Source organism: Coffea arabica, chromosome 11e (assembly GCF_036785885.1).
Source record: "Coffea arabica cultivar ET-39 chromosome 11e, Coffea Arabica ET-39 HiFi, whole genome shotgun sequence".
NCBI classification, from domain to species: domain Eukaryota; kingdom Viridiplantae; phylum Streptophyta; class Magnoliopsida; order Gentianales; family Rubiaceae; genus Coffea; species Coffea arabica.
The window spans coordinates 48356471-48369118 of record NC_092331.1 but is presented as its reverse complement, the minus strand read 5'-3'; the positions used below and the strand labels follow the sequence as shown (position 1 = coordinate 48369118).

At 34.8% G+C, this 12648-nt stretch overlaps 1 long non-coding RNA gene and 1 pseudogene across 1 annotated transcript; both read left to right on the top strand.

The window, feature by feature from the left end:
* The first annotated feature begins 2388 nt into the window (after positions 1 to 2388).
* Positions 2389 to 3247, top strand: LOC140021788 (uncharacterized). Its single transcript, XR_011825768.1, has 2 exons — positions 2389 to 2513; positions 2990 to 3247. It is a non-coding gene; the product is annotated as an uncharacterized lncRNA (long non-coding RNA).
* Positions 3248 to 7998: 4751 nt separating this feature from the next.
* On the top strand, positions 7999 to 9736 carry LOC113694307 (phenylcoumaran benzylic ether reductase POP1-like; annotated as a pseudogene).
* The last annotated feature ends 2912 nt before the right edge of the window (positions 9737 to 12648 follow it).

Sequence of the window (12648 nt, the reverse complement as noted above, 5' to 3'; positions counted from 1 at the left end):
TTCTTCACCAAAATCCCAAAATAAGGAAAAAGAGGAGGCCTGGGGGTTTTGCAGGAATGGTGTTGGTGAATGGGTAGTGAAGACCATAGGTTAATAAATCCATAGTTAATAAATATAATGAAGATTTCGACTAATGTTTTTATTGAGATATATGTTAGAACAAGGCCTTATTTATTAGAAGAGTTAGACAGAGAGCAAAAGGGGACAAAAGGCAGGACCAAGGAGCAATTTAGCTTCTTAGACAGAGACTGAATGGAACACATAAGGATTGGCTGTCCGAACATCAGTCAGAAATGATCAGAAGATCTTAGTCCTTTTTATTTTTATTTATTTTTATTTTTTTTTACGGACAACACGGTAGCAGCCGGTCTTTTGAAAAAAAAAAAAAAAATTGGCATGAGGCTACCGTGCACCTGACACTTTTAAAAATAAATTATTTGCTGCCTTACAGCATAGTAACAGGAGGCCTTTTCTAAAAAAAAAATTCGCCTGCAGGCTATAATTTTGTACCAAGACAATGGCAGAGTTACATTTGGCGGATAAATTTTTTTTTTTTACCTATCCTAAGAAATTAGCCACTTCAGTGTGATGATGAGGAAACGTGTGTGTGAAATAATGTCTCTTGTTCAATGTGGCCATGCAACCATTCCTTTGGTTTACATTTGCCACTTGCAATTTTTATTATAAAACATGAATATTACTCTAGCTTTTGGAACCTGAAGCAATTATAATAGAACGACTTTGGCCAAGAACACTGACAATTGTAGTTGACACTCAGAATTTAAAAAAAAAAAAACAAACAGCATATGAATTTATAAGGAAATAGAATATGATGCTTCAAGAGTTTGATTGAGCATTTATTTGGTACCGTAGGCATCCAATGACTGAGTCGTCCAATTGAAGATCAATATGCTTGTACAGGGAAATCCACTTGCAAAAATTAATGGGAAACTTTTGACCGCGGAGTCTATTTCATTGTCCCTTGCATTATTGGAAGATACAGCAGCACAACCATTCCTTTTTCCATTGACCATTTGCCACTGTGAAGTCTTGGCCTGTCGGCTTAGGATAAGAATCCAAGACATCCAATGGTTGGTTAAAAGAAATCCATGAAATATTTATTTCTCTTGTTATATTAGGAATTGGTTAGTACAAAGATTATTCTTATTTGAAAAGATATGAAGGGGACAGTTTTATGACTCATTACATAATTGATCAAGGACCAATAGTGAAAAAATATACAAAGAAAACAAAAAATTGCCCTTTTCATTAATTGATAATCCACAAGAATTTAGTAGCTTAAAGTGTCTTCGGTCTGTGGTAATATTTGTGGTAATATTTGGGTATGAAGATCCTCTCACAGCTACATTTTTATCCAAGTTCTTAAGTGGTGATCCCAAGTTGCTAAAGGTGTTGAAATTGGATGGAGCTGAATTGGACAACATCCCAAAGCATGTCTTCAAACTATTTCATCTCAAGTATCTTAATCTCAAGGGAACTAGAGTTAAAATTATTCCAAAATCTATTGGGAAGCTTCAAAACCTTGAACTTATAAATCTGACAAGAACCAATGTAACAGAGTTGCCTGTGGAAATTCTAAAGCTAAGAAAACTCCGTTCTCTTTTGATAGGCGGATTGGGAGATTATTCAAATGAGTATGCAATTTGGGGCTGTAAATGTCCACTTGGAATTGGAAAGCTTATTTGCTTGGAAAATCTGACTAATATAGAAGCAGATAGTGATAAAATAGTAAGGGAGATTGGAAACCTCATGCAGCTGCAGCGATTATGGATCACAAAGCTGAGAAGAGAAAATGGAAAAGAGTTGCTCTCGTCCCTCTTGAGGCTGACCAACCTTCAAGAATTGGTCATCTCCTGTATTGAAGAAGATGAGACCCTTGATCTCCAACATTCCATCTCTCCAAAGCTTGAATTCCTCACATCTCTGAGATTGAAGGGGCGTTTAGAGAGAGTACCGCAATGGGTGACATCACTTCAATCCTTGAGAACCTTACGGTTGGACAATAGTAGGTTGAGAGAAGATGAGAATGTAATAGGCTCCCTCGGACATTTGTCCAATCTGATAACACTTACTCTCCGTTGTGCTTATGAAGGGGAGACAATATGTTTCAAGGTTGGAGGATTTCAAAAACTCCAGCGCTTAGAGTTTGTGCAATTAACAAGACTGAAATGGGTGAGAGTGGAAGAGGAATCAATGCCTAGTCTGAGAAATCTGCAATTAATTGGTTGTAAACTGATGCAGGAGTTGCCTACGGGCATCCAAAACTTGACCGGACTTCAATTTCTTGGGTTCTTTGATATGTCTGATGAGCTAATGCACAAAGTACAGATTTGGATAAACAAAGTGCAGATTATCAGATAATTTCTCATATCCCCGAAGTTTGCACTGGTTACTGGATTGATGGTCGGTGGGAACCCAAGTTCCTCTAAGAGAAGAGACAACTCTTGCAGTTCTCAGCGCTATCTGATATGCAGTTAACTCATCTCTTCAAAGTACGAAGTCGCTTACTAGCTTTCCCTTCTGTTTCGTTGAGTTCCCGTTTGCTTTTTCCCTTCCACTGCTTGTCATACTTGTATCAAATCATATCATGAAATATCAATTCCTCAAAAATGTGTATGTGTACATATATAGATTTAGATATTTACCAAAAAAAGAAAAAAATAGATTTAGATTTTCTTTTCAAAGTTACTTCCATCAAACATAGAGCAGGTCTTTATTCCAAGTCCTATATAATGCGCTGTTGGAATAGTTTACTTATAATAGTTAGGGAAGAGCCAGAGAAGAGTTTTTAGAGTTTTTTCCGTTGAATTTAATTCAGGTTCTGAATCGTGAGTATTATAATTGGGACTGTTTATTCATAAATTTGCATGTAGTTTTTTGGTACTTAGAGTTGGATTTATTTAGAGTAAAGTGTTAGTTTAAAGTAAAAATCTCTAGTATGATGATGATGGATTGTATTACGCCTCAGTTGTACAGCTGAGCAAAGGAGCAAAAAGAGGGAAAGATACCGTGAAGGACGGGTGTATGGAAAGGGGGTCCCACACCATGTGACTGATGTGTAGGCTTCTGTTTATCTCGGCCGTTGGATTGGATGAAAACTGGGGTCTGCGTCACATCCAAGGGTCCAACTGTAAAGTTTTTAAAGAAACGAGTAATTGATTGTTTTGTTGATGATGGATGCTGGTGCTCTTTCTAATTTCTATAGCTTTTTCTTGCCGACACATAATGGTAGATCTGGTTATTTGATCGGCTTCGGCTGTCAATTTTCTTCATTTTCATTTTAGAAATTTTCCTCTCCAAGATTTGAAACCAAAACTTTTTGCCAGAAAGTCACTACTAGTAGTTAGTTTTGTTCTTGTCCTAAATGTGGGATGGTCTCTCAAGTTTTGATAAGTCAAAAAGAGAGTAGTAAATAAATAATAAATCGAAACACTATATTCATCTCCTACATCAAACTATTTAAGCACAAAAAATTAAACCTCTATTTTTAAGTTCAATATATGATTGGGATTGATACACATACATCTCGCATATCTTATAAATTACTTCTTTGTTTTTGGGTCAATCCACATTTTTGTTTCTTCTGTCTTTTGCAAGTGTGGTCCAAGTAGGGCGAGTCAAGTAGTACTAATTTTTGTACTATATTAGCCAATAATGAAAATCATGTAACTGAGTTTAAAGATCATGAAAAATCATATAATTGAGTAACTTTAACCACTAAATTTGGGTTAAAGAACTGGGGTAAGTAAAAGGGCGGCTTGCAGGGATGGGATAGGCTTAGCCTCTTATATTGGCCAAAGATAACCGATAGTCTTATAACTCATACGGTGACACAGATGATCGGCAAGTAGTGATATAGATAATCTATGATGATCTACAAGTAGTGACATAGATGATCTACGAGTACCAAGCAAATATTTAAGTATTAATCTGTCTAACGGGGGCTCATAGTGTACTCGTTAAGTTATGATAAGATACATTTCAGGTGTTATATTTTTGATAATATAATATTAATTTGGAAAAACAAATAAATATAAGGGGTAGTAGGCAAGATTAAATAGAAAAATTATATAAATATAAAAGAGAATAATAATTGTTAGTATATATATATATATATATATATATATATATATATATATATATATATATATATATATATATATGACTTGGAATAAACGAAATAGAGCAGGTCTTTATTAAGAGGGCAGTCTTCATTAAGTTAATACTGAAGTGTACGAAGCATAATAGATGGAGTTAATGAAATTAGTGAAGCTTCGATAACACCTTTTCAAAGTCCAAACTTGAAGGTTCAGTTGCATTTTTTTTTCCCTTCTAAATTCTCGGTTGTATGCATATTTTTCACAAATGCTTGACTGTAGAATATATATGATTTTATTCTTCAGCAAGTTTCTCAATTGTGGATTTGCAAATGAAAGAATTTTTCAAAAAAAAATAAGGGATATGTCAATAGAAAACGTGCAAAATAATATCATAAAACTGTTTAAACTTATTTACAACTTATTCCTTTCTAATGAAGTGAAATTACAGTCACCTTACTCAAAGGAAATTATAATACTTTTCTCTATCACACAAAAAGTTGCAATCAAGAAAAATAAAAAAAAAATAATAATAAGACCACCGACTTGAAAAGAGAAATATAGAAAACAAAACAAAACAAAACCCAAAGGGAAAAAAGAAGGAAGAAAGTGAAGGGTTTCATGTAGACGATCATGTTCTTGTATCAAATTTTGCCATGATTTATCCATTTTTTGTTGGCAATTTAAATGTAGTATGATGTGCTTGTTATCATATGCCAAATTCGTACACTTCAAGATTGTAAGAATTTGATTGTCATTCTCATGACAATCTCAAGATTGTCTTTCCATGCCAACTTTCTCCTCTGCCGCTGGTTTTATTTAGCCTCATAGCTATAAATTTTAGAGACAATTAATTGGAACAACACAAAATGGAATTCTAAATTACCCAAGAATGTATTGTTGGATTGTCTGTGAGAGATACCTTTTTTTTTTTTTCCCAACTTAGTAAACCAAAATTTCATCTGTGTCATTCAAAGCATAAATGGATATTTATTCTTATTTAGAAAGTGCACGCGCGCGCTCGAAACTTGTCTGAATTATGATCAACTAAGATTAGCTATTTTGATTTTATGAAATCAAAGTATAATGAATAAATAATAACATTACAATTAAAAAAAAAAGCAAATTTCATGGAATTAAAAGATGATAAACCAAAATTGATGGAATGACATTGCCCGAACTAAGGTTTGATTGAGTAAGGTGTCCTCATGGCTTCTACTTTTTAATCCTCCTAACAATTATTGCTACATTTTAATTGTCATCGAGGATTTTTCTTAGTGATTTTATGAAATGTAAGGGATAAAAAAATTCATTTTATTAAATGTGAAGGACTATCAATTAGATTATGTGAAATATGATTTGACAATTTTTTCCCTCAAACATGATCACGTGCAGGGCACGTGGTGAATTCCGAAAAAAAATTAGTTGGAAACCTAGGTAGGGACAAAATTTAACTGATATGAATTTATAAAAGACGTAAAATTACTTTTTTAGAATGAGAGACATAAAAAATCATTTTACAAAAATGTGAGTAACGATTTCAACGATTTTCCCTATCAATTATATTAATTGCATTGTCCGGATTCGTTGTACCCAAATGCCTATGAGTACAAGCTTCTACCAGTATACGATGAATATATAAAAAGAAAAATAATGTTGTTCTTTTCATTTTTTTCCTAGCACATTGTAATGTTTCCTATATATATAAAAAGGAGTTTGTAAGTGATTGTTGAAAAATTTTCATCTGTTATCTTTAGAGATAATTTAGGTAGGAAAAAAAATCAAATACAAGTGATTGATCCAAACGTGCAACATTATAATGTATAGTTGAGTTGGGTTTGACTATTGTGTTCTCCCATTTACAATTGGCTTATATTCCACGTGATTATCAAGCATTTAAGTGGTGTTTAAACCACTTACAAATGTAATTGCAATCCTCTCCATCTTCTTTTATAATTGTTGGGTAACTTTTATAACTACAATAATAAAGGGTCTTAATGCTAAAGATGGTTGGTTCAGGAAGCACTTAATAATCAACATGATTGATTTTGGTTCATATTTTCAATCCATTACAAGTATAATTGTAGTGCTCTTCAACTTGATAATAATTGATGCTTTAAATATTGAAGAATGTTGCTTCAAGTGCATGTGCTCAATTTTTTGTTGCGGGTGTTTAGATAGATATGCTCATTTACTTTTTCTCTTTCTAGAGTTTTGGTTGTTTAGCTAATATAATAAAAACTGTGAGTTTTCTTCTGCAATATTTTCTCAATAGCTATTGTGTGAATATGGAAATTTCTTTATGGAATACTTGATACATACATACGAATATCCATAGGAAACTTTTTATATCTTTTAACTATATTTCCAAAATCCGATGTTCGTGGCTGTAGGTGGTTAGACTGTGACTAAAGATTATCTATTGACTACAATTTCATGACCAAGGTAGGACCTAAATTTAACCTTATAGTTTAAGTATGTTAATTGTCGATTGAATATGGCTATGATTATGTTATAATGGTATAGGGACAAGGATAATGATATTTTTGTTATTGTTATTATGGTATGGTGTGATTATCTACTACAATCCTATTTCTTTTACTTATAAATTTTTTTCCTTTATAAGTTTGTTGATTTGGCCAATTTACTTATAATTTCATGCACTTCAATTGATTCAATTAAACTAATTAGCATGCAGTTCTAATTAAATCAATTATTGCATAGGTCAAAACTCCTGTGCTTAGCGCGGCTTTCCCCCTAGTAATACACCGGATTTTGTCTACAAACCGGATTTCGTATAAAAATTTTATTCCTTTGCTGGAACTTGAACCTTTGGTCCTTGCAGCAAGGCGCACACCACCAAGCTACTTCACCATTTGTTGATTAAGTAGCTTACTCATAATATATAAACGTTTTGTCAACTTTATCTTTTTTTTTTATTTCTCTAAAACAAATTTATTTGGAATCTTTTAATAAAAATTTATGACCCCCAAACTCTATAAGTTATAAAATGGACTTCAAAAATGACATATTACATAATTCATTTTAAAGACAAATATTATTTTTAATAATTTTTTGCACTTAAAATTCATAAATAAGTTAGATAATTACACTAAACATAGATAAAATTTTATACTTGAAATTTGGTATATTACTAAATAACTTAATATTGTATTGATTCTTATATGAATTAATTATTTTATAGCAAATTAAATTATATGAGCATTTGCTATGACATTATTTCTTATAATTTATATCATATATCTTATATCAAAAATTATAAAATATAATATTTAAATATATTTAGTGATCCACCGGTTCAACCACTCAGCCACTGGTTAAACCAGTAATCCGTTGACCCACCTCGTTCGCCGAGTTCCCTCCTGGGTTGGGTTTAATAACTATGGTACTAAGTTTATGCTCTTTTTTTTTTTTTTTGTCTTAACGGCACATGTCTAACCTACTCCTACTCTTATGGAGCGGAAGAGAGGGGAATCTACTCTATGGGAAGGCCCAATTGAGCCGGGTGCACCACACACCCATATGAATTTAGAGCAAATCACATATTGAGGCACATTGATGAGAGACAAGGTTTGAACCCTTAACCTCCCACCCCACAATTAATGTGGTGGCCAACATTATGCTCTTCTTGTTCACTCCAACATTTTGTTCAACATCAGCGCTTACTTCAGGTTTGGTCATCACTGATTTGGGGACGAAATCCTACCGCTGTATGTCCCACATGAGTAGTTTCACTTCACAAGGACATTCAATTGACTTTGAGCACCTTTCTCTTTCGCAATTGCCAAGCACCCCAAGACATTGCGCATCTTGGCCAATAAGACTCCGTTAGTGCTATGGCTTTTTAGGAAACCTCGTGAGAATGTTCAACTGTCTAATCTTCCGTTGATTGGTTCTTGGAGCATTTTAGAAATTTCAGAAGCCGATAAAGCATCAAAAGGAAATTGCAGCGACAGGGCTGCCTGCCAGTTTCAATACTTTTTCCTCTATAAATTAACCGTGCACGAAGCTGCAGCCTATAGGCACATTTCTGCATCTGTTCAGCTCATCAATTTACGGTTTCCATCCAATTTTGCAGCAGTAGTCTACCATCCTAGAGTTGGAAATGGATGTGAATAGCAAGATTTTGATCATTGGGGGCACTGGAAACATCGGGAAATATGTAGTGGAAGCAAGCGCAAAAGCTGGGCACCCAACGTTTGCACTGGTCCGAGAAAGCACAATTTCAGATCCTAAGAAGGCAGCCATCATCGAGAGTTTCAAGAGTTTGGGAGTCATATTTCTTCATGTGTGCTGTTATTTCTTTCTTCGTTGTCTAAATACTGTTTTAATTTTTTTTCAAAAAATTATAGAAACTACGCATGGACTGAACAGGGAGACCTACACAATCATCAGCAGTTGGTAAATGCAATCAAACAAGTGACATAGTGATCTCTGCAGTCGGGGGAGATTTGGTAGCTCATCAAGTTAAGATTATTGAAGCAATTAAAAAAGCTGGAAACATCAAAGTAAGCACAATACAGTGTTACAAATTCTTTCTTGATTTTTATTTTTTGCGTTTGTCCCTTTGTGAGTTATGACTTCCATATTCCTAAAGAAGGAGCAGTCTTTGGTTTCAGAGATTTTTACCTTCTGAATTTGGGGGTGATGTGGATCGTGTGCATGCCGTTGAGCCTGCTGCTAGCTTATGCAGGACCAAGGTTGAGATCCGCAGAGCTATTGAGGCAGAAGGGATACCTTACACTTATTTAGTATCTAATGGATTTGCTGGTTACTTGAATTATATCCTCAACAACTTTGGAGACTCTGGTTCTGCAAGTCCTCCCAGAGACAAAATTGTCATTCTTGGTGACGGAAATCCAAAAGGGATCCGAAAGAAGCTTGTCTGCTGCATTTCTTGATTGGTTTAGTATCATGTTTTAGAGTTCATCGTTCTCAATTTTTTCTTCAATTTTATGTTTCGTTGCAGTTGTTTACACCAAGGAAGAAGACATTGCTGCATACACCATCAAAGCAGCAGATGACCTAAGGACTCTGAACAAGAGTCTGTACATTTCACCACCTGCCAACACTTTGTCCTACAACGAAATAGTATCATTGTGGGAAAAGAAAATTGGCAAGACCCTCGAAAAGACCTACGTTCCAGGGGACGAAGTTCTTAAGAAAATTCAAGGTCATCTAACAAAAAGAAGAAAGTGCACAAGTTGCTAATTTTAATACAATAGCATCTACTATTATTAACACCTATTCCGCGTTCTAATCAAATTGGTTTCTTTTCTTGTATCTTTCGCAGAGGCTTCAATGCCATTAAAATTGCTCCTGTCTTTGGCATACACAGTTTTCGTGAAGGGAGAACTAGCCAAATTTGAGATCAAGGCTTCTTTTGGCATGGAGGCAACGGAGCTCTATCCTGATGTTAAATACACCACACTTGATGAGTACCTCAGCCAGTTTGCATCAAATTAGCTTAGATGCTTTCAGATTAGCTCTACCAGATTTTTGCAGCAGTTTCTTGTGTACTACTAGATTTTGTTCTTCTTCCAGATGAGGATTGTCATGAATGTGATCGAAATAAAATCTGCCCTTAATTTGTATCCCGTCTTTTGTGTACTTGGGTTGAATTCTTCCAACTTGAAATCATCATCTGGTTGCCTCTGAGTATCCTTTCTTGATACTTACAACTACATAGTCGAGAAAGTTGGATAACGGTGCTAACCACCTGCCTTATGATTTGGATCCCTTTTTGGCCGAGGCTAAATTCCGGACAATGTAAGGCAAATTATATACTCCTCGTCTCCTTGGTCCCGGAATTGCAGAAAATATTGAGATACACAGGCATAGTTGTGCTCATCTGATTGAGCTCTTTTGAGACCTGAGTTTTCAGGAAGTGGACCATTTCTCATCTAAACAGTTGCCTAAGGCCAAATTATCATAAGAAGCACACAGAAAACAAATTTGTAGCTATTTTGAACTCTACTAACTTCCGAATTTGAGTCAAAAGTCTTGTGCTTGATCTTGATGTTTCTCCACAGTCGCGATTTGATTTGGATTTCTATTTTTTTTTTTTTTTTTTTTTATAAATTTTGAGATTGTATGTTATAAAAAAAGATCAACATGAAACATGTTTTGAGGTTGTAACCTATTTGTTTAGGAATTAAGATTTCTTCACCAAAACAAAAAAGAATATGTCATTACTAAGCTATTAAAGTCATGATTAAGTTTCCCATCACCTAAAAAATGATATATAAAAAATAATTTGAGAGCATGAGAGCATGTGTATTCGTTTTGAGCTGATAAAAAAAACTATAAATGACCCCCCCAAAAAAACAATACCAAAAAAAAAAAATATATATATATATATAGAATAGCAAAAGGTGATATTCATACATTCCCCATGGTTAAGCACTTTTTAAGGTACACGGTTTGTAGCTACACATCCTCATTAGGGATGGCAACGGGGCGGGGTTGGGGCGGGGGACCCCTCCCCCATCCCCTGCCCCGCCCCTGCCTCCGTCCCCCGCTCCTCCCGCCCCGCCCCGCTTCCCCCGCGGGTGCCCTGTTGGGCTAATAAAAGTTTGTTATATAATTTTATTATGGTTAAATTTTAGCAAATAATCAAGTACTAAAATATCAATATATCATCAGATTATTATTTATTGTAATTTTACAATTGAAACTTATAAAAACAATCAAACAAAAATTATTTGAATACAATCCAACATGATGAAATAAATATAACTAAAGTAGTCAAGTTTTCACTTTTGGCGCAAATACAATCACTAATTCATTATTGTGCTTGTGCTTTTTTTAAGAAAAAAATGTTATTGTATTAAGTGTAATTAGGGATTTAGTATAAATGTATTAGTAAATTTAGTATAACCAATTAATAATTTGTATTAGTACACATATATAATTATTAGTATAATTAATAATATCAATTATATTATATATACTAATAGACATTATATAATACATATAACTAATAATATCATTATCATAAGTTTGTAACTAATTAAATTATATATTATATATATAATTATATACATATATATATTTTATATATTTATTTTTTTAAAGCGGGTGGCGGGGCGGGGGTACACTCCCCCGCCCCCGGCCCCGTTTCTAAGAGGGGGGAAAAAATCCCCCCTGGCCCCGCCCCAACCCCCTCCCCATTAGCCCCCCGCGGGGGGTGACCGTCCCCATTGCCATCCCTAATCCTCATGCTTATTCTTGTCATCTACCTCTGTTTGAGTAAATACTGCAGCAACAGGGTCAATACAGAAATTAACATGCCCCCCAGGCTTGATCTCAAGTCACTCATCTAGTTCCTTGTTGGCAGAAAAACCATGTTCCTTTGGTATACTAAACAGCAAAAATGGCAAAGATGTTTAGTATATACAGTATAGTTGATTCGGAAGTCCTTTGGTACACTAAACAACAAATGATCAAACATCCGAGTTCATCAATTTCCCAAATGCCAACCATGAATATGTGCAATTTCAGAACTGAACTCAAAAAACCTTCCTCACCACGGACCACTACATATGCACATCTACTTCTGATTGAGGGAATACTACATCAACAGCGTCAATATAGAAATGAACATGCTCCTCTACCTCGAGTTCAAGGCTTTCGCCTAATTCAATGATGGAAACAAAACAAGATTCCTTCTTCATCTCCTTCCTTAAGTACCATCTTCCTTCTTCCCCTGCCGAAGAGGAGTAGCAGATTGCTCCTCCACCTCAAGCGGTGAAGTGGTGAACACACTCAACCTAGCACAATGTCGTGGTTTTTGCCCCACAGTTGCGAGCCGAAGGGTAGCAAACTTATTTGGGCCAATCCGCTGTAGGGGCATTGGACTATGACCATGATATTGAGGAGGAAAAAAATGGTCAGGCAACCCCTCAACTTTACCACAGAATGGAGCATGTCCTTGAAATAAACTCCTGTAAAATACACGATAGGCAAAAACGCTAATGCCAAAAGTTGTGAACAAGTAATTCCCTTCCACACAAAAGGGATAATAATGAACCAATCATGATCGTCGACAAAACTTGAACACATTGTCAACCTCCGCATTGTAACACACAAGAACAAGTTGATCCCCAGCACCAATAGGAAACAGGATGCCGCTAAGAGTCAAATTTTTTATCCAAGGGAGGGAGGGAGAAAATGAAATTATCAGTGAGCAAATGAAATTATTATTGCATCAGTGATTAATAGAGTGAACCATTTTTGAAGTTATTTCTTGACTAGAGTTTGTTTAGTATTGATTCAATTTCAATTAATTATAATTTAGTCCTTTTTATTTAAGTTGTTTAATTATTCCCAATTTTATAAAAATTCCCCGTACTCTGGGCTCTAGAAGAAACGAATTTTTTCCAATTCCTGTGAATTCGACCCTGCTCACCGCTATATAAAAATTTATATTTTACTCGAGTAAGTATTTATTATTGCACAGATTCGACACCTATCACTGACTAAGCTCCATTTCCGCAAATCCTGTCTC